The sequence below is a fragment of the Schistocerca piceifrons genome, chromosome 3 (assembly GCF_021461385.2).
Source record: "Schistocerca piceifrons isolate TAMUIC-IGC-003096 chromosome 3, iqSchPice1.1, whole genome shotgun sequence".
NCBI classification, from domain to species: domain Eukaryota; kingdom Metazoa; phylum Arthropoda; class Insecta; order Orthoptera; family Acrididae; genus Schistocerca; species Schistocerca piceifrons.
This window is the reverse complement of record NC_060140.1, coordinates 513,532,198-513,558,271: the sequence shown is the minus strand read 5'-3', so window position 1 is coordinate 513,558,271 and position 26,074 is coordinate 513,532,198. Positions and strand designations below refer to the sequence as shown.

The 26,074-nt window shown below is 38.2% G+C and overlaps 1 protein-coding gene across 1 annotated transcript in view; it reads left to right on the top strand.

Annotated features, from left to right (window-relative positions):
- Positions 1–26,074, top strand: part of LOC124788789 (protein kinase C-binding protein NELL1-like) — a 466,052-nt gene that overhangs the window by 44,463 nt on the left and 395,515 nt on the right. The window lies entirely within an intron of this gene.

Sequence of the window (26,074 nt, the reverse complement as noted above, 5' to 3'; positions counted from 1 at the left end):
GTATCGAACACTTTCCGGAAGTCAAGGAAAATGGCATCTACCTGAGAGCCTGTATCTAATATTTTCTGAGTCTCATGAACAAATAAAGCAAGTTGGGTCTCATACGATCGCTGTTTCCGGAATCCATGTTGATTCCTACAGAGTAGATTCTGGGTTTCCAGAAATGACATGATACACGAGCAAGAAACATGTTCTAAAATTCTACAACAGATTGATGTCAGAGATATAGGCCTATAGTTTTGCGCATCTGCTTGACAACCCTTCTTGAAAACTGGGATTATCTGTGCTCTTTTCCAATCATTTGGAACCTTCTGTTCCTCTAGAAACTTGCGGTACATGGCTGTTAGAAGGGAGGCAAGTTCTTTCGCGTACTCTGTGTAGAATCGAATTGGTATCCCGTGAGGTCCAGTGGACTTCCCTCTGTTGAGTGATTACAGTTGCTTTTCTATTCCTTGGACACTTATTTCAATGTCAACCATTTTTTCGTTTGTGCGAGGATTTAGAGAAGGAACTGCAGTGCGGTCTTCCTCTGTGAAACAGCTTTGGAAAAAGGTGTTTAGTATTTCAGCTTTACACGTGTCATCCTCTGTTTCAATGCCATCATCATCCCGGAGTGTCTGAATATGCTGTTTCGAGCCACTTACTGAGTTAACGTAAGACTTCCTAGGATTTTCTGTCAAGTCGATACATAGAATTTTACTTTCAAATTCACTGAATGCTTCACGCATAGCCCTCCTTACGCTAAATTGACACCGTTTAGCTTCTGTTTCTCTGAGAGGTTTTGGCTGCATTTAAACTTGCAGTGAAGCTCTCTTTACTTTCGTAGTAATTTCCCAACTTTGTTGTTGAACCACGCATTTTAGGATTGCCTTGAACTTTTTCCATAAACACTCAACATTGTCAGTGTCGGAACAGAAATTTTGTTTTTGATCTGCTAGGTAGTCTGAAATCTGTCTCCTATTACTCTTGCTAAACAGATAAACCTTCCTCCCCTTTTTTTTATTCCTATTTACTTCCGAATTCAGGGATGCTGCAATGGCCTTATGATCACTGATTCCCTGTTCTGCACTTACAGAGTCAAAAAGTTCGGGTCTGTTTGTTATCAGTAGGTCCAAGATGTTATCTCCACAAGTCAGTTCTCTGTTTAATTGCTCGAGGTAATTTTGGGATAGTGCACTCAGTATAATGTCACTCGATGCTCTGCCCTTACCACCCATTCTAAACATCTGAGTGTCCTAGTCTATATCTGGTAAATTGAAATCTCCACCTAAGACTATAACAAACTGAGGAAATTTATGTGACATGTATTCCAGACTTTCTCTCGGTTGTTCTGCCACTAATGCTGCTGAGTCGGGAGGTCGGTAAAAGGAGCCAATTATTAACCTAGCTCAGTTGTTGAGTATTACCTCCACCCATAATAATTCGCAGGAACTATCCACTTCTATTTCACTACAGGATAAACTACTACTAACAGCGACAAACACGTCACCACTGGTTGCATGCAATCTATCCTTTCGAAACACCATCTGTGCCTTTGTAAAAATTTCAGCATAATTTATCTCTGGCTTCAGCTTCGGTGGTTTCTAAAAGCGCTTGAGGTTCTGGTACTTTGCCAATGCAGCTTCGACAGTTTACAATTACAGTACTGATTGCTGCTTGGTCCCTGCATGTCTTGACTTTGCCTCACACCCTTTGAGGCTGTTGCCCTTTATGTACTTTCCCGAGGCCATCGAACATAAAAAACTGCCCAGTCCACACCACACAACCCCTGCTACCCATGCAGCCGCCTACTGGGTGTAGTGGATTCCTGACCTATCCAGCGGAACCCGAAACCCCACCACTCTATGGCGCAAGTCGAGGAATCTGCAGCCCACACGGTCACAGAACCATCTCAGCCTCTGATTCAGACACTCCACTCAGCTCTGTATCAAAGGTCCGCAGTCAGTCCTGTCGACGATGCTGCAGATGGTTAGCTCTGCTTTCGTCCCACTAGTGAGACTGGCAGTCTTCACCAAATCAGATAGCCGCAGAAAGCCAGAGAGGATTTCCTCCAATCCATAGCGACACACATCATTGTTGCCAACATGAGTGACCACCTGCAGATGGGTGCACCCTGTATCCTTCATGGCATCCAGAAGGACCCTTTCCACATCTGGAATGACTCCCCCCGGTATGCACACGGAGTGCACATTGGTGTTCTTCCCCTCCCTTGAGGCCATATCCCTAAGGGCCCCATTACGCACCTGACGTTGGAGCTCCCAACTACCAGTAAGCCCACCCTCTGCGACCGCCCGGATCTTGCAGATTGAGGGGCAACCTCTGGAACAGGACAAGCAGCCATGTCCCACCAAAGGTCAGTATCAGCCAGAGACAGACCCTGAAACTGGTTCATCAGACAAACTGGAGAGGCCTTCCGTTCAGCCCTCCGGAATGTCTTTCACCCCCTGCCACACCTCGAGACGACCTCCCACTCTACCACAGGTGAGGGGTCAGTCACAATGTGGGCAGTACCCCGGGCAGCCACAGCCGTAGTCCAATCGGGGGATGCGTGGGACGAGCTGGCCATCCCCGACAAACCCCCGTCCGGACCCCTACAGTGATGCCCATTGGCAACATCTGCCATGACATATTTTTTCCTTCCTGAACTGTCTTGAAAAATTGTCATCACTACATCATGTTTCACAGTTTCAGGTAACATACTTTGGCCACTGATTAATTCTGGAGAAACAATTCCATTATTACTATATTTTACTTTCTTGCTACATATACATTGCACTCTATGACATCAAAAGTAGCTGCTACTCTGACAGTGCTCCATGAAAGTGCAGTGTTAAAAACTGAATCTGCTCTGTGCAAATTTAACTTCTTAGTTTCTAAGGGATGAACACAATTACATCAGAAAGATGTTCGCGCTGTTCACATGGGCACTTAACAAGATACAGGACCTAAATATGTTCTTTGGTTCTTTGCTGGAGATCAAATTGTATGAAGGTTTCTTGGAACACAGGTACCGTATAGTCAGGACTGTTCCAGGAACACAACCACACCTTGCATTTCTAGTCACTTCTACCAACACCTTTCTAAGAAAGGGACATTGAACAAATGCAAACAGGACCACTGTTGTCATGGCACCCTGGGATAGTACTTTGTTGAAACAGCTGGATGTGGGGCAGTACACGGCTTTAAAATACTACGGAAACTGGTACATAGGACACATTTCCCAGAAATCGCGTGAAATAAAAATGTTGAGATTAACTGCACATCTCCTGCTGATATGCAATTCCTTTCAATGGCCCTGCATGAAAGACAGTGTTTGGAACCCACTCTCCAATGTTACACATAATGGGGATATCCCCTCATTACAGAGTTGTAGTGCAATTGCATGAACTTGACAACTAGTGCTATAAAAAAACTGTATCTCTCACTTTTAAGTTTTGTTTTCGGATCAAGATGTCAAGGAAAACATGTGAATCTCAGGACATGCATTAGCTGTGCGCTTAATTTATTTCAAGCATCAACTTCACTTTGCAATTTCTCGGGACTAATTGACATATTCTGATGCAACCAACGCCATTATTTTTGTGAATTTTCATGCTGTTGATTGCATATGAAATAATAGGGGGTGTCCGTTTGAAAATACACAAGTTTGTCTTGAAAACAGTATTTGTTCACGTTTTAAAATTTTGCATAGTATTTGGTTTCCTAAGCCCCTGCTGTACGTTCATGCTGGTGAAGACCGTTTTTGAATATCTATTGTTGTTCCAGAGATATCTGAGGTGGCAGGGTTAGGTGGGACACCCTGTATACTGGTATATACATAAAAGATCATTAATATCTCTAATATTGCTTGCAATTTTTCTATTATTTCACTTAAGTTGTCTTTTTAATTTACATTAGCAGAAAATGGATATGTCACCACATTAGTGCACCCTAGCTTTGTCTTCTAGTCCTTGATGCTGAGAAGACATGCAACAGTGAAATGCAACGTATACATTAAAAAAAATGATTGATAATTGTTTTCAGCACTCACCTGTTCACATTTCTGGCCTACACATCAACCACAAATATTTTAGAAACAATTTTTCGGGAATACATATGGTTTTTATTTACCAATTCTTTGTATTTGTCGAGTGTGGACATGTAGCATCGAAGGGTAGAATACTTAAAGCAACAGAAAGCAACCATATATGCAGCAGCTTTTGTGAAGGCCATAAAGCACCTTGTTTTCACCCACACCATTTGCAAATGATTGCTGATTAGTCTCTGGGAATTGTTTTTAATAGATCAAATAAGCCCTGGATGGCACATCTGGGTCCAATTTGCTAACAATAAGATTTGCAGTGCACTGGCCAAGACTCATTATACTTTCATCAACAGAAACCCATACGCAAGACTCCACAATATCTTTTTGGCTTCTGTGCAATACATCAGTGTACACTGAATTCACATTTTTTTATGCAACATTGACTCTGCAGGAACAGACTGATGGTAGTTCTTCTCAATAAAACCTTTAAACAGAGGAATTTCTAATTTCTGTAAAGAAATGTTTGCTGCCACAGTAGCATGTCACAAGTCATTGCAAAATTCGTTCTTTTTGGTGGATTCGCCATATGTCTTTTGTTAAAAGTGTTTGCTTCAATTTTGATTTTCATTCTGCGTTTTAGAAAAATAAAACAACCATGCAATGCGATTTAACAATGCAGGAAAAAATAGACTGCTACTTATTGTAAAGATGACATAAGTTGCAGATAGGCACATTTAAAAGACACATGTAAGCTTTTGGCCACAGCTTTCATCAGAAAAAGACAGACAGACAGACAGACAGACACACACACACACACACACACACACACACACACACACACACAAAAGCAAGCACACTTCACGCACACATGATCGCCAACTCTGGCAGCTCAGACCAAAATCAGATTAGTAATTTTGGTTTCCCTAATATCCTGTCACTGGACCAATTTTTGTTACTAAAAACTTTAAAAAATTAAAACTTGGTATCTCATTTTAAAAACAATTATACTTGTTCTGTAGATATGGCATTTTCACATTTTTTACTATTCCTTTATATCAAAACTGAACTCAGCAACATAAAAATTGTAATAAAAGTGAGCAACTGAGGTCCAGTGCCTCATAGAAAATTTTGAACAGTACTTACAAAATAATCTGTTTCACAAATTCTCCAGTTTTTGAAAGATGTGAGAAGAAATATGCAATTTTGAAATGTTAGAAAAAACTAAGAAGAATAAAAGCAAAGCAGCTAAACCTCTTTGCTCCATTCTTGGCAGAATATACTTTTTCCATCTGTTGTATATAGTGTGGAAACTCAGGCAGCCACATTCTTATAAAACTAGACTTTGAACTAGCTGTTTTCAGTATTTTTTTCTGTTGCTTTCTTTGTACACTGAAACTAGAATAGATTGGGAACAATGAACATGTTACATTTTATATGTACATTTGTACACTAAGTACTAATTTAGCTTGGCAGGTGGACAACAAAAATTCGACATTGGCCTTACTTTCTTACAATGATGGTCTGTGTTTAAGCAAGGAGAGAGGTGAGGTTTTTTACTATTAGTTGCTGCAACAGTTCGTAGCATTTTTGTTTTGCATGTCAGTATTCTGATTACTATGGGTCTGTTTATCAACTGTCATTTTTTATTTGCAGTTCACTTTTCCCATTTGAGTTTATATATTGTCAGCTGGAGATAGTAAGTGAAGCTGTAGACACTAGAAAATGGAGTTCCATGTGGAGAAATTGGAAACTTTCTGACACATTCTTCTGCAATCCAGCCAAAAAAAAAGGCAAACATCAAGTCCTATTCTTGAGGCAAAAAATACAGAACAGTGTGTAAATTTAAGTGAATCAGTGGGAACAATATTAAAACTAGTGAACAAACTCACAAAAGACAATGCTGAAATAAAAGAAAAACTTGATAAAATACAATATGCTAAAAATACTAGTTTAGGAAAAGAACAATCAAACTCTGCTTATAACCAAGGAATATCCAGCGAAAATAAACAAAACAAGCAGTTCGTGTACTCAGAAAAGGAACAAATTGCAGAGACACTCGGTGAACCCATGACAAATGACTTAATTTGTAGTTTAGAAAAGCACACATCGCAATTAGCCTCTACTGAAATACACAGCAGAAAAATACACAACAAATAAATGCTGCCTACGAAAAATTAAGTTACTGGGGAAACACTGAGTGAGCCTAAAAACTCACAGAGCATCAGCGAAATAATGCAACAAAAAACAAACAAGAAAAACATTGTGGGAAACACAGAGAAATCTCCAGTAAACGAATACTCTTGTGATATCCAGACTTATTGGCAACAAGGTCATCACAAAAAAGGAAAGAAAGTATGCTTTTATGACCCAAACAATCCATTCATGACTACTAATCAAATAAATCCATCTACAGAGTACAAACAGCCTTATAAAACCACACCTCAGAGCTCTAGACAAAATGAAAACCTCGAAATACTCATTCTTCAAAAATCTGCTACACCACCAGCAAGGAATTTCAATGTTAGTTACAGGCAAACAAGCATAATAGGCACTGATGAAAAACAAGAAGAACTGTACAGAGAAAAAAAAGGCTTGGTTTCAGCCGAGCAACATTAGAAACAGCACAACAACTGAAAATGTAATCACTTTCCTATGTAAAACCTTCCCTGAGTATAATAATTTGGAAGTAGAAAAACTAACTACAAAAGGTCTAAACAGCAGTTTCAAAATTTGTGTTGACTTTGAACTAAAGGAAAAAGTAATGAACAGTTCTATATGGCCTAAGAATATAGTATTACGGCATTTTTTATTCCGGAGAACACTCAAGGCAGCAGTGCGATAGAGCCTACTGTTGCAACTGCAGGTCAACAAAACTGGAATCAAAGTAATGTACCCATAGTTTTAGCTAGTTTAAATGTTGAATGTCTACAAACAAACTGTGATCTGTTATCTATATTTATAGAAGATGCAAAGCCACATGTGATACGTGTATGTGAGCACCGGCTCAAGAAAGAACACTAGGGATGTGGACCTGAGAAATTACTGCTCAGATATGGATTTAGAACTGGCTGGCTTAGAAATAGTAGATATGAATATGAATATTGTTTCAGTGTACGGTCCACCAAATGGAAATTTCGAGAACTTTATTACTAACTTGGAAGGTTGTTTATGTCACATAACACACCTTAAACCAAAAATTGCACTGTGTGGCAATCTTAATGTACACATAGGTGAAAATAGTACAAAAGAGAGAGCATTCTTGAATTTAGTAAATAGTTATGGTCTCTTCATAGCAAACAGACTTCCAACTAGAGGTGATGTCTGCCTCAACACCATTATTACAAATATAGATACCGGGAGTTACAAAATAAATGTAGTTGATGCAATGATAGCAGACCACAGTGCATAAATCATGAAACTACAAATGAAGACTCTGGGTAACCAACAGAAAAATACATGGCAATCGAATTATGTGTTTCACAGAAGAATAGTGCCAAAAGAAAAACTAGACACTTTCAATGCCTCACTGTCCAGTATAAACTGGCAGCAATTAATTACAGAATCAAAACCCAATGACGACTTAAATGTTCTTTTCCAGACACTAAAAACCAAATTTGATGAGATGTTCCCACTGATACCAAAGGAAAACCACACAGGTAAAGCACAAGGAAAACAGAAAATGGTAAATGCAAAAATATGGTTCACACCTGAACTAGCCAATCTCATACAGCAATTACTTGGAGGCCAAGAGATTTTACAGAAAAAAAAGTCGAAGCTAAAAGGAGGAGGAATGATACATTCATAAGAGAAGCCTATAATCCATGCAACGCAGCCTGGACTCTTAGTAAATGAACATAGGATGAAGCCTACTTCCTCTTCTAATGCCTGTAGTCCTGATGACTTCAATGACTACTTTATCAAAGTTATAGAAAACACTGTTGCTGAAATCCCCGACTCGGTTATAGATTCTGCTGTTTACTCGCCAAATAAAACTCACAGTAAATTTGAAACATGGAAAAAATACATGCATATGACACAGTGAAAATAGTAAAATCTTACAAAACTTCAGAGAGTCAAGATATCTATGGGATGCGCTGTACTGTCCTAAAGAAAATTATTGGAGAAATAGCACAGCCATTAGCAACAGCTATAAACAACTGCCTATCTGCAGAAGTTTTCTCAGATTTCTTGAAACTTGCAAGGACAGTACCAATTTACAAAAAAGGAAACCCAGATAACGTCTCAAGTTTTAGGCCAATATCAATCATTCTTATACTAGCAAAAGTGATTGAATCCACCATGAAAGATCAGATCCTAACTTATTTTGAAGAAAACAATCTCTTCAAACATGCACAACATGGGTTCTGGAAGGGAAAGTTCTGTACCACTGCAGCATTAGACTTATTAAGAAAAGTAATGCAAGCATTTGAGGAGAGAGAGTTTGTGGCACTCACACTGTGTGATCTAAGCAAAGCTTTTGACTGCATCCCCTACAAGATCTTGCTCAAAAAATTAAAATGCTATGGTGTGGGAGGTACAGCCCTAGTCACACTTCACTCTTACTTGGAAAACAGAAGGAAAAAAATGGTTCATCGCCAACAAGATGAAAGTAAACAAAGAAAAAACCCAGCGTATGGTATGCAGCCTTGGAAAAAACACATACTCTGACCATATAGACTCTGTGAAACTGTTAGGCATCACCATAGACCACAAACTCTCATGGAATGGACACACTGTGTATGTATGCAAGAAGCTCTCTTGTATAATATACCTCCTACGAAGATTAAAAAAAAAGTGATTATAGACCAGTTTCTGATAACTGTCTACTATGCTTTGTTCCATAGCCACATTCTGTATGGATTAAGCTACGGGGTCATTCGGCAGGCTGCAAGGATGTGCTGCTACTGCAAAAGACGGCAATAAGAATTATTACATTGAGCAGCAGCCTGGAACACTGCAGACCATTATTCAGAACATTGGGAATAATGACTGTTTATAGCCACTATGTATTATTATGCCTCATCGACATAAGGGAAAACCTAGACACCTACAGCAAGAGGCATAACATCCATAAACATAATACCTGCAACAAAGAAGACATAAATCTACCAACCTACTGACTGTCCAAAACGAGACAGTTTTCCAGTGATCACTGTGAAGATGTTCAACAAACTACCATTTGAATTGCAGACCCTGCCACTGGATAACTTCAAGAAACAAATTGCTGAAGGCCTAAAACAACACCCACTATACTCAGTCCAAGAATTCTTTGACTATGAAGAAAGCGAATGGACAAAGTGAACATGACATAGTCTGTATACATTATCTGTATAAAGTTTAAATGTTATCCTGTAATTCATTATATTGTAAATCACTTGATTGTAACTTTGATGCAGTCTGTCCAGCCATGGCTGGTGAATGACAAAGATCTAGTAATAAATGGTATTTCAGGTCAGTAGAAATGTGACAGTGGTGGAGGCAGGCAGAAATGTTGGCTCTGCATACAGGAATAATGGTCAGAAAGGGTTTTAAGGAGGATCATTTTACATTAGTGACTCTCCACGTCCACAAAGGCCTTTGAGAATAGATGAACTGTGATCATCCCACCATTGTGTGACCTGCATGCCATGGGGAAAGTTCAAAATTTTGGCATATGGGTACTGCATGCTTTGTGCCAAAATCATAAAAATCTGTGAGTGGCCATATGTGCATCTCTGCTTGCTCGTCATCAATTGGCTTGTGAACAACATTGATCATTCCTATCCTGTATCGTTACTTGTGACAAGACATCATGTCTTCATGCTAACATAAAGAAAAGGAAGGAATGGTTGAACCCTAAGCAGCAACCCCCATACACAGACCTGCACACTTCCACAAAAGATAATGTAATGTATTTGGTGGAACAGTGACAGTGCGGTGTACTACAAATTGCTTTCCCTGAGGTGTAACCATCACTGCTGACATTTTTTGTCAACAACTAAAACATCTTGCAGACACAATCCAAGAAAAATGACCAGGAAGACTGCGTGAAGTGAGGCTACTCCATGATAACATCCACCCGCATTCTGACAGACTGACAAAAAACACTATACAGTATTTGGGTTGGGAAGTAATTCCACATCTACCTTATTCACATGATCTTGCACCCACAGATTTTCACCTTTTCTGCCCTCTATCTGTCAACTTCAAGGAACTCCCTTTCCGGATGAAAATGCAGTCTGAACATGGCCTGATGATTTCTTTGTCTCAAAACCACATGATTTATAGTCACAGAATCAAAAAATTACCCCAGTGTCGGCATTGCTGTAAATAGTGAAGGAGAATATATTATTGGTGACTGAAGTCTCTGTTAATGTGTATCTGTTGTCTTTATTAAACTTACGGAATAACACTAGGAAATTATGCACCACACCAATTTAATGGCTAGGCAGATTTAATTCTCTGAAGTCAGTTCAAGGCTCATTAATACCTTTGTTTACGGGAACAGGCGGTTGGCCAGGATTCTACAAGCTACATTATTTTTTTCTGTTTTTCAAATATCGCCTTCAGTCCTCCCAAGGAATTCTAATCTTTTGAAAATGCCAGAATTTTATGTTACATTGAAGAAATAAGTACCTTCTAGGATTTTAAAGCTGAAATAGGCATTAATGTTGAAAAAGGCTGTTGCAAGTGCTATAAAATTAATGACTTAGAGTTTAATTAGTCATAAAACACACAAATACAATTTTATTTGCTACTAGGAACTCAGGAAAATAATACGTAACACTTCACAAATTATACCAAAGTTATTTCCTGCCTAGAAATATCATAGGCGTTAGCTATCAAGTTGAGACATATTCAAGCACTTAAAATCTCTAAAAGTGGCCACTTGCAGTTTGTTATTTCTACACTGCGATGAATAAGTCATGAATATTATACCATGAGCAGATAAGCTGTGTATTCAGATCTGATCAGTGGGAATTACTGTATTTGGTGACTTGGCTGTGAAAATATTGATAGAGGGATGAGTGTCTGATGTATGATGAGTTGTCCAAAGTGGAAGCAGTGTTAGGTTTGAGCAGGAAGTATACATGTGAATTTTGAAATGGAAGGACTTTTCTTTAGAAAATTTCCATTCACATCTGTGACTACAGTTGTGTTCATACAAAGATTCAAGATATGAAAAGTGCGAATTCAAATTTAGAGAGCTGTCCAGCTTTGATGGACTGAGTATTACACAGACAAGACACTTTCTGCTGAGTTTAATTTCAGGGAACATGTATTCGGGTTTTTTGTCCCTGTTTCTGTACATTAACACGGCATTGGGGAGTAAGTTTGCATGTATATATGCTGCCACACCCCCATACCATCTGTCATGACTCAGAAGGACATAGCCCTGGAGATTTACAGTGCTGGGATGGATGTTCAGCTTCAACCATGCCTCTGACAGGAGTATGACATGAAAGTAGGGATGGGCTATGATCGAGCTCGAGAAGTGCATGGGGCGAAGGCAATTTCTCAAAAATGTCTCGGGTACGCTCGAGAAGTTGACAGTGCTGCACTCTCTGAGAAATTGCGCAAACCTTCAGTACACGAAGCACTGAGTCGCAGTGCTCTTACTCGTTGTACGTAAATGCACGGAAAACTTTGAAATTCTGTGATTGATATCAACTGTACTACCGTTATTAATGTGTACTGAAGTGTTAGTGTATGTCTCATAAGACAAAAATCATAGAATTGTTGTTTAAAACAAAGCACAGAATTTGCATGAAACAGAAGCTTTATTCTTAAAAAATAAATTACCTTGTACATTCTGCATGTATGCATGCATGCTTAAACATAAAAGAGAAGTGCTATAGCCTTTTATATACAGAAACTGCGTACATGTGTTTACTTACTGAAGAAAGAAAGGAAACAAAAGTTGTTCAGCAGAAGGCATTTTTACATCCCATTGCTGCATTGCCGTCAATTTTTGTTTAGAAATATGATTTTATTAACCAATTGGCCTTTTAGTCTGCTTCTTTGTTTGTTTATAAGTAGTCCTGTTTTCAAAAATGTTCTTTCACTGGCAGCAGAAGTTGCAGGTATTGCAAGATTTTTTTTGCCATGACAGCTAGACCTTAATAACTGTTTTCATTTTTTTCCAGTAGTGTAAAGGATTGTCCATGCATTGTAGGTACGGTTCTTCCAAATATTTTTGTACCTCCAGGTCTATGCTATCACAACCGCTTTTCATTAGATTTTTATTGGAAACTTCTTCATTGAAAGAAGCCCATAGGGAACTACTGACATTTTGTACGAAATGGTACTCTTGGTTATTGTCATTTGCAGCCGAATGAGTAGATCGTACGGTCTCTACCACATTTGTGCACTCTGCAATTAGGCTTGCAACGGCATGTTTTGAGTGAATGGGATTCGTAAATGGTAACGTTTTGAATCTTGGGTTGAGAACTGTGGCAACAGCATGTATTTTTTTTGTTTCTGTTAATCCTAGCCGGGCTATTAGTGAGTTGTGCAGATGTTGCTGTAGCTCTTGCGCTGTCGTGGTAGCCCACTTCCCATTGCATACTGTTAGGATTAGCTGTCTGGTTATTGGAACAGCTTTTGAAAGAGAGATATAGTTTTCATTTGAGATTTCACTTGTTACCACTTCAAATGGCTCCAGTGCACATAAACATTCGCTCAAAATTCGCCACTCGTTAGCTGTGAGGTCCTCAACACCTGAATACAAAGATGATAAACAGGCTGCAATGCATTCCTTTTGCTCCACTAGACGTTGTAGCATATAAAATGTACTGTTCCATCGGGTTTCAGTTTCCTGAATCAATTTATTAACAGGTTTTTTCATTAGGTCGTGGATCTCATGTAGTTTTTCATTAGCATTGAAACTTGTTTTAAAATAGCTAACAATTTTTCTGGCGTTTTCCCGCATTATGCAGAGCTCACTGTTGCTGTTCAAACAACTTTTCACAACTAAATTGATGGTGTGTGCTAAACAAGGCACATGTTGCATATCTATGTTGCCACTGTGAATAAGTTGTCCGGCTGCCGTCATGTTACTGGCGTTGTCAGTTGTGATGCTTACAACTTTGTTTTCAATGTTCCATTTTGAAATCATGTTATCTAATGCCTCACTAATATTTAGCGCTGTATGCTTTTCCAGGAAACGGAATCTCTCGAGAGCTAAAGCTTTCAGCCACCAATTAGTGTTAATGAAATGACCAGTTACAGCAATATATGCCTCACTATTGAGTGAGGTCCAAATATCGGTTGTTAAAGAAATACAAGCAGAGTCTTCCACGGCCAAGTTTACAGCCTCTTTCTGTTTATAGTAATCGTCCTCAATCATGAGGCGCAACTTTTTTCGATTTGGTATCGAGTATTGTGGGTCCAACAGTGAAACAAAACGTTGAAAACCAGTGTCCTCGGCAATTGAAAACTGTCTGTTATCATGGCCACTAGTGCTTCATCTAGCTGTTGCCGTTTACTTCCCTCTGTGAAGAGAAACATTAGATTTAGATCAGTGCTCCTGCAAGGGGATGCATTATGCTCGACAACTAGTCCAATAAAATTACATATCGTATCGTGAAAAAGCTAGGATAGTATAGGTTTGATTTTGGGGTATGTTGTATGTTATCGGAGTACGATTAAAAAATCAATGGTTTTTCAAGCGTGGCAGACCACTTCGGACACTATCCGAACTTTTGTATGGAATTCACCTTTTGTATCATATATACCTGGATATTTTGTCTGCCTCTCACTATTGGAAGAATGAGCCTTTGTATTCATGGACGTCACTGTTTTATTGCTCGATAAATTGTGCAGTTTAAGATATCTAATCATGCCCGGTGTATTTTTTTGATACATTACGGAGATTTTTACAACAAATGTTTCAGGTAACGTTATCTCCATCCTCCGTAAAGTATTGCCAGCACCATGATGTTCGTTTTCGAGTGTCCATACTAGTTACAAGCACAGCGAGCAGCGAGCGTGTTTGTCTAGCGGTGGCATTCAATTCATGAAACAACAGTGGCGCGGCGTATGTTGTCACAGCCAACTGGCGCACAGTGGCGCACACCGCCGAGCCATTTCTCGTGAGCTTCTCAAGAATTGCTTGAGAACTAGAGGCTCGAGGAATTCTCGGTGCACTCGAGTCGCTGCAGCTCGCCATCCCATCACTGCATGAAAGCTGAGGTCCTGAAATATGCATCTGAACTCAGTCAAGTGAGCTGGTAGGACTGCACTTTTGCATATGGGAGTTGTAGCATACAGCTGTCACAAATCATTTCTGCTAGAGTGCTGGAAGTAGGGAGAGAGGCTACCATGGACTGCAGCATGCATGGGCAGAGCCTTGCAGTATGTGAGGAGGATAGGAAGGAGGGGGCGGGGGGGGGGGGGGGGGGGCCTGTAGTCTTCTGACTGCTGCTAATGCAGAACTAGGAATCCCAGCAATTAAGAAAATACAAATGGTATCTACAAATTATCTATATTTTTCTATTCTTCTCAGATACAGTTAAACTGTGCTTGCTTTCTTCTTCTGTATTTGTTATTGGTTTTAGTCATCCTGTCATTGTGTGTTTTTTTTTCCCCCAAAATGTTATATACTAGGCCACCATAAAGTTTTCCCAGAAAATATTTTGAATGGTGCTTTCCGGTGTTCAAATTCTTTCCACTAAGATTTACACTGCAGACTTTGCTGCCAGTTTTGCCAAAATACTGTCAGTATTAAACTTTTGTGCAAACAGTTCTCCATACATTTTTCACTAATTTTGCTTTGCATGACACTCAACAATGAACACACGCTTTTTTAAAAGTAAGCAACATTTTTTATTGATTTAACTGGTCACTGAACATGTCTCCTCCTCTCACTCACTCAGTTGTAATGACACAACGAAGTACTCAGAACAGAACATGCAGGAGATGTGCATGTGCAGACATGTAACAGCAACCAAGTGGTTCATTGAAATCATGGTTTCCAGCATTTTCTGTTGTGGGCAGTTACCCTGTTCATTAAAAAGGACCAACTCCTTGTCAGTCTTACACATATTTTCTGGGCCACTTTTATTTTGCCCACCCTTTGTTACACACTTAACATAAAATTTACTGAAATAGATTGGCCAACAGTTATGTACTGGCAACATATGACAACTGCTTGTTTAGCCTATGGGGGGAGGGTGGGAGGAGGGAGTGCATTTATGATTAATCTTTTTAGGATTAATAAATAATCAAACATCCTGCAGATACCTATTCAAACAGCACAGAATTTTCATATTATTTTCTAACAATCTCTGAACCAATTTCTAGCAAACATTCCACTACTTACAAGTAATATAAAATCTAATAATTTTCACAAAAACTAGCTTAAGTGTCCTTGACAATCAGCAGTAATAACATATGTTCTGTCACAGTTTGAATAATACTTTCCTGTGTACTTTCCACAACACAGTTATGTTTTGGATTCGTAAACTGCTTTTCATCCCAATTTAGTCCAAGGAATTCTTCTGTTCCTTTATTCATTTACAAAATTGAAGTGCATATTTAGATTATTAATATTACAATTCAAACAGAATCCTGTGCCCTAATAACTTGGCTAAGCAGCCTTTGGAGATGCCATTAAGTTGTTCCAGCCGCCTTGCAATCTTCTTATTGAGGATTCACTAATAATGTGTTTCGCTGCTTGCCCCATGGCGCCACAATTACATTCTGAGCTGTGTACAATACCCCATTTATAAAGAGATACTAAGCATCTTGTATTTTGATGCAACTGAGGCTATTCTGACTTTTCTTGGCAGCTGCATGCCTATGGACAGCACGGTTGGGTCAATCTGTTACCATAGGTCTCATCCAGTGAATAATACCCAATTGGGTGTTCAAAAATGCGAAGCATATGTATATGAAGACCGATGAGATATCATGCAGGTTTTCTACATGCAAGCTCAACATGTAGAAGATGACACAGAATTTTGTTTACTTGAGATGTTCTAGGAACTGATCTGTTGCATATCTTATTGCATTCTTGGTCCACTGCCTGTTGTCTTTGAAATATGGTTGTGATATTAGAACAAATAAGAAGTTGGGTACCTGGTGTTGATTTCAGCACTGTGACAATCCTCACTATGTCAGTTAAGTGGACATCAATCATGTTGACATGAATACTCCTAGCCCCTACAGAAGCACAGTATTTTGAAGCAGGATACACAAACACCTGTCCTGTTGTGTGCGAAGTGTCCACATCTACTACCTAGCTTGTAACAGTCAACTTTCTGATAATACTTGAGGTTTAAATTTTGTCTGGTTATTTCAAGATGATTTCTCCATGTAAGACCCCAATTGAATATTATTTCTAGGTACTGTGGATGCAGGTTGTAATGCAGCTGTGTTCAGCAGGAATCTGCGTATAAAGTTTTATGTCAACAAGCCTGTTAGTCAAGTGGACTACACATACCTTTGTTGTAATGTAGTTGAGAAAGACCTTCCACCATTTCTAAAATTTATTTAGTATATCTATACCGTATTTACTCGAATCTAAGCCGCACTCGAATCTAAGCCGCACCTGAAAAATGAGACTCGAAATCAAAGAAAAAAATTTTCCCGTATCTAAGCCGCACCTGAAATTTGAGACTCAAAATTCAAGGGGAGATAAAAATTTTAGGCCGCACCTCCAAATCGAAACAAAGTTGGTCCATTATAATACGAGACACAATTTAGGTCGAATGAATGATGATACAGCTACAGTAGTTTGGTTCAAGTCGTAAGCTTAGCAGTTAAGCTTTACCAGGTAGCCATTGCTATGCGTCAGGCGCTCCGACCATATTTATACGGGTACCCTTCCATTTTCACGTGCTTCGTCTGGTTTGAATTGATTGCTTATTTTTCTTTGATCTGATTAGTGCTGTTGTGTGCTTACGTCACTCTAAGCTGGAAATGCATTACTGTACTGTGTCATGCATTGTTTGTCGCATTCTGATAATGAGTGTTTACGGCCTGTCACCGCTCGCGGCATGGCTTGCTCTTGTGCGTGGTTACTTACACTGCTGCTTTCTTTGATAATGATCAACAAGAACCAAATAATAGCCTGCATATGATGGAACATGTTCTGAACGAGAGTTTAGTGAACATTTTTCTCCGTTTGAAAATCTCTGCAGATGCCTCTTTAGTACATTATGTTCTGCACAGAAATTAGAGTCATCTTAGATTTAAAAATCTAGTCAATTGCCGTGCTTCATTTCTGACTGTATCACTATTAGGCATAAGAATAATACGAATATAAACATGACATGATATGTGTATTCTTCCGCGTTTGCTGTTGTCTCGCTCTAGTTTCCTAGTTTATTAGGCAGACAGTATTTAAATGAGACAGCAGCAAACACGAAAGAATACAAGGCAAAATGTTTATATTTGTATTATTCTTATGGTGAAGAGAATACTGCATGTGATTCACAATTCATAAAAGTTCCTAGTAGCAACCATCTCTTCTCACAGGTAGGAAAAAATTCAGGACGTAGAGTTTCCCATATTGACAAAAATCCCAAACAGTCTTGCCAGTCAGATTTTCGTAGTACATTGAAATGCTGCTAGAAGATGAACAATAGGAAATTTCTATTTACTTCGTTGGATAGTGTATGAAAGTGCAGTGGTCAAAACTCACGGCGGAGAAAAAAAGCTCGTTTTCCACCTTTTTTTTAAATTTATTTACTGACGAAGAGGTTTTGGTGCCAGTATTTATCGTTGTGCCTGCAAAACATGCCTGTTGTAGCGCTACATATATTCGATGGCAGAAGTTAGTTGTGGCGGCACCTACCAACATTTTTCAGAACTTCCGCTTACTTTGCACTCGATTTTAAGCCACAGGCAGTTTTTTGGATTACTCGAGTAAATACGGTACCCTCCAAAATGGTTGTTTACTCCTTCTTCAAAATATTACTGTCACTTATCCCTTCTTTCACTCTGGATACCAAGATGCATTATGGTTCAGAATCCAAGTTAAAATGTAGGCACCACAGCAACTAGCTGGGAAAGGTAATTCAAAGGCCTAAGGAATGAAAGGGTGGATGAGCATTCAAGATATATCATTCATTACTGTCATTTCATTAGAATGCTTTCAAGATCTAACCAGGTACATGAAGTTTGAATTTAAATTCTGTAATACGCAAGTTGTTTCTCAGCAAAAAAGAGTGAATGTTAGAGTTGAATAATGGCACTGTGCTCTGCAGTTGAACTCACTGCATGTTGAAGGGGAAAAACCTGGAAAATCAAAATCTGGATGGCCAGAGAGGGAAGTGAAATCTGCTCCTGTCCAATGCAACAACAATGTGAACCCCACTCTATGGATTTTTTTAAGCACATGAAATAAGGAATATTTCATCATGCTCCCAAGTTCTCATCCCTGCAATAATTACCAAAGATAATATTATAAAGCTAACTCTGTTTTGCCTTGAGCAAACACCGTTTTCTTCTTTGTCATAAAACAATGTTTTGATACGGTTTCACCATCATCAGTGGGTTCACATAACATTCTGTTGAATAACATTGTAAAACTTTGCATGATTATCTATATAGCTTTGGGACTGTGGTTGTTACATTCATAACATTCCAACAATATAATTTAATAGCACACACTGATGTTTGTGTACCTATCTGTTGCCTGTAGTATATCCCAAAACGGTATACATTACCCAAAAAAAACTCTATATAATATCATGCCCTTGTTTCCTTTTACTTGATAGAAAATAATGTCCAATGAAACATAGTAGAAAGCAAACACAGGCAAAAAGTGAGGTTTAATCTCAAGAAACACCTTTACTGTGCCTCTTCGGCACGTATATGATTCTCTAAATACCCGGGTATGTTATTCCAGTAACCTATATTAGTCAACCTCCTCCTTCCACCACTCTCCATCCATCTCCTCCTACCTACCTACCTACCTACCTACCTCTCTCTCTCTCTCTCTCTCTCTCTCTAAGCCTGGATATTGTGTCCAAACAGTTATCATCATTTTACAATAGCAAACAACAGTTTTTTTTTATTTCTATTCAGCCAAACACAATCAAGAAAAATGGTTATTGCTCATAGCTCATATTCAGCCTGACCATTTTTCTGTGAACAAAACTTTGTTTAAAGATAACTATTTCTGAATTCCATTCAACAGATTTCCAATGGAGCTGTGTTTTTCCACTTGCTTAGGATGCTCACTGACTTCCATCCACTGGTTCAAAAAGACTTTTTTCTCCACTTTATAATCTGTGAACCTTTTAACGTTGAACACCTTATTTGCACATTTATTACCCTCTCGTATCCTGTCCAGTTCATCCTGAGAATCACAACACGTTTAATTTAGCAGATATCTAAGATTTGTTAGAAAATTCACAAAGCAGCAGTTAGCATCACATCAGCATAGCCATATATTATGCTGTATGGACAAGGATGGAAAGATTTGAGGTGGATGAAAATCCATCAAATATTGAAACTTGTGTGTATAGGTCTGGATATTTTGAACTGATGGACTGAAGCACACTTTGTAATAATCATGTAAGACTTCTACAAGGTCACTCTCTTCCACTCCTTAATTTCATGTGCTCCCTCCTTGTTGAATTTCAGCTGACATCATGTCCCCAATAAATCTCTTTTACCTTCAGTTTTACTTCACTTATCTCATACCATGCCTTCTTGGAGATTTTCCACATAAAATAATATTTGTTGAATAAACCCAGATATATCTTGGACTCTCTGGCAGAACTTAGTTAATTTGTTTAACAGATCTTCCTGATGGTGCAATGAAGCTTCATTGAGATATTTGAAGAAATCATTTTATAGTATTCCTGATACGATTTACAACATTCATCTGAATTTGTATTGCTATGTAGATACAACATACATTTCATCAACACATTCCAGTTAATGCTCATGTTCCTATAAATAATAATTATTCAAATAAATCATATTAGATTGATGTTTTACTCTCACGGCCATGGCATGTACTTCATTGCCAAAATGATAAACAAGTAATTTAAGTGAACAAATATGTTCCTTCTATGCTAAGGGCAGTTTTTACCCTACTTATAGAAACTTATGTTAATTTTCTTCAGTAACTTATTAGCAATGCAAAATTTTGAATCTTTTTCTTACAAATGTAACAGACAAGTAGTAGGTAATTGAATTTTATTTATCAAGAGCGTAACTCACTTCAAACTAAAATTAGGCCTAGTTGTATGAGAACAATCCCAATTCTTCAAATAACATTCCCTCCGAAACAACACAATATTCAGCTGGAGGAATCTGAATTATTACCAAAATTACATGATAAAATTTGTGCATCAGTGCTTTCCCTGTCAAACTTCAACAATTCAATGCATTTTTAAAATAATTTTGTATTTCAGTAAAGAGAAGGATACATCCATTCATTATTCTTTATCTTCGTTATCAGCTACAAAATTTAATTTTTGAGCTTCAAGCCACTCAATTGGCTTGCATTATTTCCCATCATCACAGTATTGCTTGGTACATTTCTTTATACCATGCATCATCTACTTTTTTCCATTACCTTACCCCACTTGAAATTTAGCTTTACTTTTCTGCCACACAGTGTTCCATGTACTAGTAAAAAGTACAACTAATATTTTTGAAATTATATATATATATATATATATATATATATATATATATATATATATATATATATATATATATATATATATATAATAGAGGGAAACATTCCACGTAGGAAAAATATATCTAAAAACAAAGATGTAGTGACTTACCAAATGAAAGTGCTGGCAGGTCGACAGACACACAAACAAACACAAACATACACACAAAATTCAAGCTTTCGCAACAAACTGTTGCCTCATCAGGAAAGAGGGAAGGAGAGGGAAAGACGAAAGGATGTGGGTTTTAAGGGAGAGGGTAAGGAGTCATTCCAATCCCGGGAGCGGAAAGACTTACCTTAGGGGGAAAAAAGGATGGGTATACACTCGCGCACACACACACATATCCATCCACACATATACAGACACAAGCAGACATATTTAAAGGTCTTATTTAAAGGTCTTTAAATATGTCTGCTTGTGTCTGTATGTGTGTGTGTGTGTGTGTGTGTGTATACCCGTCCTTTTTTCCCCCTAAGGTAAGTCTTTCCACTCCCGGGATTGGAATGACTCCTTACCCTCTCCCTTAAAACCCACTTCCTTTCGTCTTTCCCTCTCCTTCCCTCTTTCCTGATGAGGCAACAGTTTGTTGCGAAAGCTTGAATTTTGTGTGTATGTATGTGTCTGTCTGTGTTTCTATCGACCTGCCAGCGCTTTCGTATGGTAAGTCACATCATCTTTGTTTTTTATATATATATATATATATATATATATATATATATATATATAATGGAAGGAAACATTCCACGTGGGAAAAATTATATATAAAAACAAAGATGAGGTGACTTACCGAACAAAAGCGCTGGCAGGTCGATAGACACACAAACAAACACAAACACACACACAAAATTCAAGCTTTCGCAACAAACTGTTGCCTCTTTCCTGATGAGGCAACAGTTTGTTGCGAAAGCTTGAATTTTGTGTGTGTGTTTGTGTTTGTTTGTGTGTCTATCGACCTGCCAGCGCTTTTGTTCGGTAAGTCACCTCATCTTTGTTTTATATATATATATATATATATATATATATATATATATATATATATATATATATATATATATAATGAAAGAAAACAAATTCAGTAAAATTTAAGTACTTTGTACTACAAGGTATCCCAGGAGGAATTATCAATATTCAGGGATATGATAGGACTGACAATCTGAAGCATAATTCTAAACATGGGCTCTAAAACACATACCTTAAAAGCTTTGAACACTTCATCTTTGATAATGTGAAACAAATTTCTTCTGTTGTAAGTTCTTTGCCTCCAATATTTTGAGAATTGGTTGTATGGACCAAAACAAGAAAAAAAATATGTAGTAAGCATAGGCTAAGTGCATACTTTATGAGCTATGAGCACTTACTCCTCTTCGCTCCTGTGAAACACAGCTCTCCTACCGACCAAGTGCTCATAGCTTATGAGTAACACATTTTAGAGTCCATGTTTACTAGATTTTTTTTGCTTCAAATGATCATTCCTGTCATATTCCTGAATACCGACCATTCCTTCTGGGACCACTGTCTATATCCATACATTGTCTTTATTTTTTAATCATCAGTCAAAATGAAAATAGAAAATTGATGAGACTTTCATGAGCACTTACTGACATATAGCCTGTCAGCTTTCACCTTGGGATCTTCGGACAATGTTTGTTTGATGATGTTTTACCTCTGAGAGTGGCCTGGCATTCTCAAAGATTCATCATCCACGTGAACAGTTAAACAAAATAAATAAAAATAAAAATCACTGAATGAACATTGGCTGAAGACTGCAAAACAAAAGCCAACAGGCAATACCCTCAAAATAAAAATAACTGCAGATGTTTTATTTTGATTGACAGCTAGTGTTCGCAGAAAGACTCAGAATGCTAAACAGCTGCTAGATGGCAGTGTGAAACAAAGTTCCTTCAATCCCAGAACACACATCACATATAATCAATGCAGAAACCCGGACAGCAAAACTGTATCCCTTCAGGATTAATAGAGCCAATACAAAGAGTAGGGACCATCAGTTCAAAAATGGCAGATCCCATAACAAGACAAAAGGTAACATCTGAAATAAGAGGCATAAAAATTTAAATAGCAATTGCTAGAAAGGAACCATTATTACTAGATGTGTGTGTGTGTGTGTGTGTGTGTGTGTGTGTGTGTGTGTGTGTGTGTGTAAAGACAAGAGAGATTTGTTGGTAGCCAAAGAGCTAATTTATCACATTTACCTGACTATAAGTTGAAGCTTTCTTTCTTTTCCTTTTTTTTTCTTTTTCAAAAATTTGTCATTCGAAAAATACAGGATTGACTGCTCACCGATAATGTGTTGGTAGCTGACAGCATGTGCAGATTTAATTTGATGATTTCAGAAGAGTGGAGGGTGGAAACAGCAGACCAACCTGACTAATCCTAAGAAGACTCTGAGGAGGCAGCAAATTTCATGATGTTGAGAACCATGGGAATCCACAGTTTGCTCTTTAGGAACATTTAACACCACTCTAGTTCGGGTGAATCAGAACATACTTGGAAGTAAACTGATTTTATAAATACTCAACAATATTAAACATTTCTACAGTAGACAAATTAACTCTAATATAAATATGTCCGCAAATAACACTAATTGCAACACAACAAATGCAACATGAGGTTCAAAAAAAGTATGAAATTTGGTGTTGCTTCACAGAACTGTTAATTCTCAAGAGCGGCAACAAATGATGAAGTGCATTGTGAGCCCAAAGTTGTCAGATTTCTGCTGACTCAGCACTAGGGAACTAAGAGGACAATGCCATGCTTAGACTGTCCATTCTCTAAGAACAATGAGTTGTAGCAGTCAATAATGGATGCAAATCAAAGGCACAGCTCTGTTCAGAAATGTAGATGTGACAGTCAGGCCACACACAATATGTCCGCACAGACACGTCATAGCATGTGGACTGGAAATTGTGACAAATATGGTGCACAAAACTTGTCAGAGTTCGTTCAATCTAGTGTTCCCATCATTGAATGCTCACTGAATTCTAAAACAGTTTAAATGCATCAGTGGTCTACTGAGTTCACTGCTGAATACATTGTTGTTACAATCATGTTGTAGAAAGTTAAGAGATCAGGATAAGAAGGCAGCTACTTTTAGAACTGTAAGTCCACATTTGTAACAGGCTACCTGTAGATTTCAATCAGGCAACTGAAAATCACGACATAGAAATGCTGTAAAAGGTACCTCACTGGCCACTCCCATAATTTATTAGGAAATATAGATTTCAAAACACATCTGCAAATGTAATAAAATTATTCATCACCTAACACAATTGATATCCCAGTATTACATAATGGAGGTATTTAATCTCATGATATTCTTCTTGAAAACAGTGTACATAGTTTTTCATGTGTTAGGTATCATTTCAATCAATGCTTGCTTGGGCATTGCAGTTGAAAATGGTACCAAATCTTTGTACCATCTTCCTGCCTGCTGCCAGGAATCATAATGAGACTGTGGCTGATGTGAAATCCGTCTCTTTGTTCGTTTAGCTGTGCTGCATGAGGAGTTACAAGAGTCAATTGATATTGGTACATCTATGTCCATCTGAAAATAATTACACCAGTCATCGGGTTTGCACTGAAACTCAAAACTTGCAGTCTCTTCAGGAGCCACTGTTTTCATCACTTAGATTCTTCTTTCCACAAGACACTTTGTAACCTTTTTAAAAGATTACTTGGAAACACAGACCACAGAAACATTTCCTGTATTATGAGTTAAAGCACTGAACTGATATGCACTTTGTGAGGTGGTAACCTCTTGCTACTGAAATTCCTTTCTTAGACTGACAGATGGCACATCAGCAGTAGACAAACTGTGTTGTGTGCACACACAAGATATGAAGCAATTTATTGGTTCTTACAGACAATACAACATTAATTTTAAGTTAATAATAATTCACGAAGCAAAGGCCACAAACAAGTGTGCAAATGGCTCTGAGCACAATGGGACTTAACATCTATGGTCATCAGTCCACTAGAACTTAGAACTACTTAAACCGAACTAACCTAAGGACATCACACAACACCCAGTCATCACGAGGCAGAGAAAATCCCTGACCCTGCCGGGAATCGAACCCGGGAACCCGGGCGCGGGAAGCGAGAAAGCTAAACAAGTGTGCAGTACAGAGAAAATTTGGTGTCACAGAAGCAAATATTTGCAGGAGACATCAGATAAAGGATAAATCAAATGACACCAGTGGACAGAAACAGTGACTATTTCAATAACGCAAGCAACATAAAGTTCAGCACACACACACACACACACACACACACACACACACACACACACACACACTCTCTCTCTCTCTCTCTCTCTCTCTCTGTAGGATTCCCAATTACTTGAGAAAGTACATAAATGGAGGCACTGGAAATAAATCTAGATTTTCCATCTGCATTTATCCATTCATTCAAAGCAAGGCTGATGTGTGTGGATGATGAAGAAAATGGAGCATATAATGTAGGAGTAATGTTGGGACTAGACTCTTTCAGAGCACACCTCACACAGGGGAGGTAACAGCTTGATGTCAAAGAACATCTTTTAATAATTCCTGATGGCATAACATCAAATAATGGATGGTTTCGTGATTAGACCCTTCAAGGCTTACCTCCAACTGTTTTACAGCGAGTGGCTTCAAGAACATGAAGAAAGATGGGGGAGGGGGGTTCAGTTTACACAACCCATTCATGCTGGAGCAGGGAATTCTTAATGCCTGTAGCCAAACCTCAAATGAATCTTTAATGAAAGGACTGTGCATATTCAATCTCATGGATGGCTCGGGTGATGACATCATAATGGAAGTGTGCCAGGAAAGAAGAAATAGGTGCACGCTTACAAAAGAAAACCTGGAAAAAAATAGTGATATCATTGGCAACTTTTAGGCAGATCTTAAGATACTTTGTATCAGCAAAATAGTTTGTAGTTTTTGTTACTCATAAAACATCAAAAATAAAAATTTCTGAAGGAGCTACTTAAAAAGGGGGGGGGGGGGAGGCATCATATCCACACTTGTCTTATAGCCTTGTAGGCTGTAACCCAAGACAAAAATACAGAAAGTAAGAAAGAACTAAAAACATTTTGTTCACGCAAAACTATTATCCAGTACATTTACAACCTGTATTTGATCAATATTTCCTTCTTATGTAAATTGTATGCTGTCAGGAATTTTTATTCAATGTAAGTACATATTTGTATTTCTGATATTATCTGCTTTTCCATTACTTCCACCAACTCTTATGTTTTCGTATACATATTGAATTAGTGATCTTCTGTAGTCTTATTCCATATTATTTTTCCAAGCTTTGTTCTACTTATATCTTGTTTCTACATCTGTCAGTCACATTCGTTGTCTTCCATTATTTTCCTGCATGTGAACTAACCTAATATGACAGCTGCAAAGCACCCACTGAA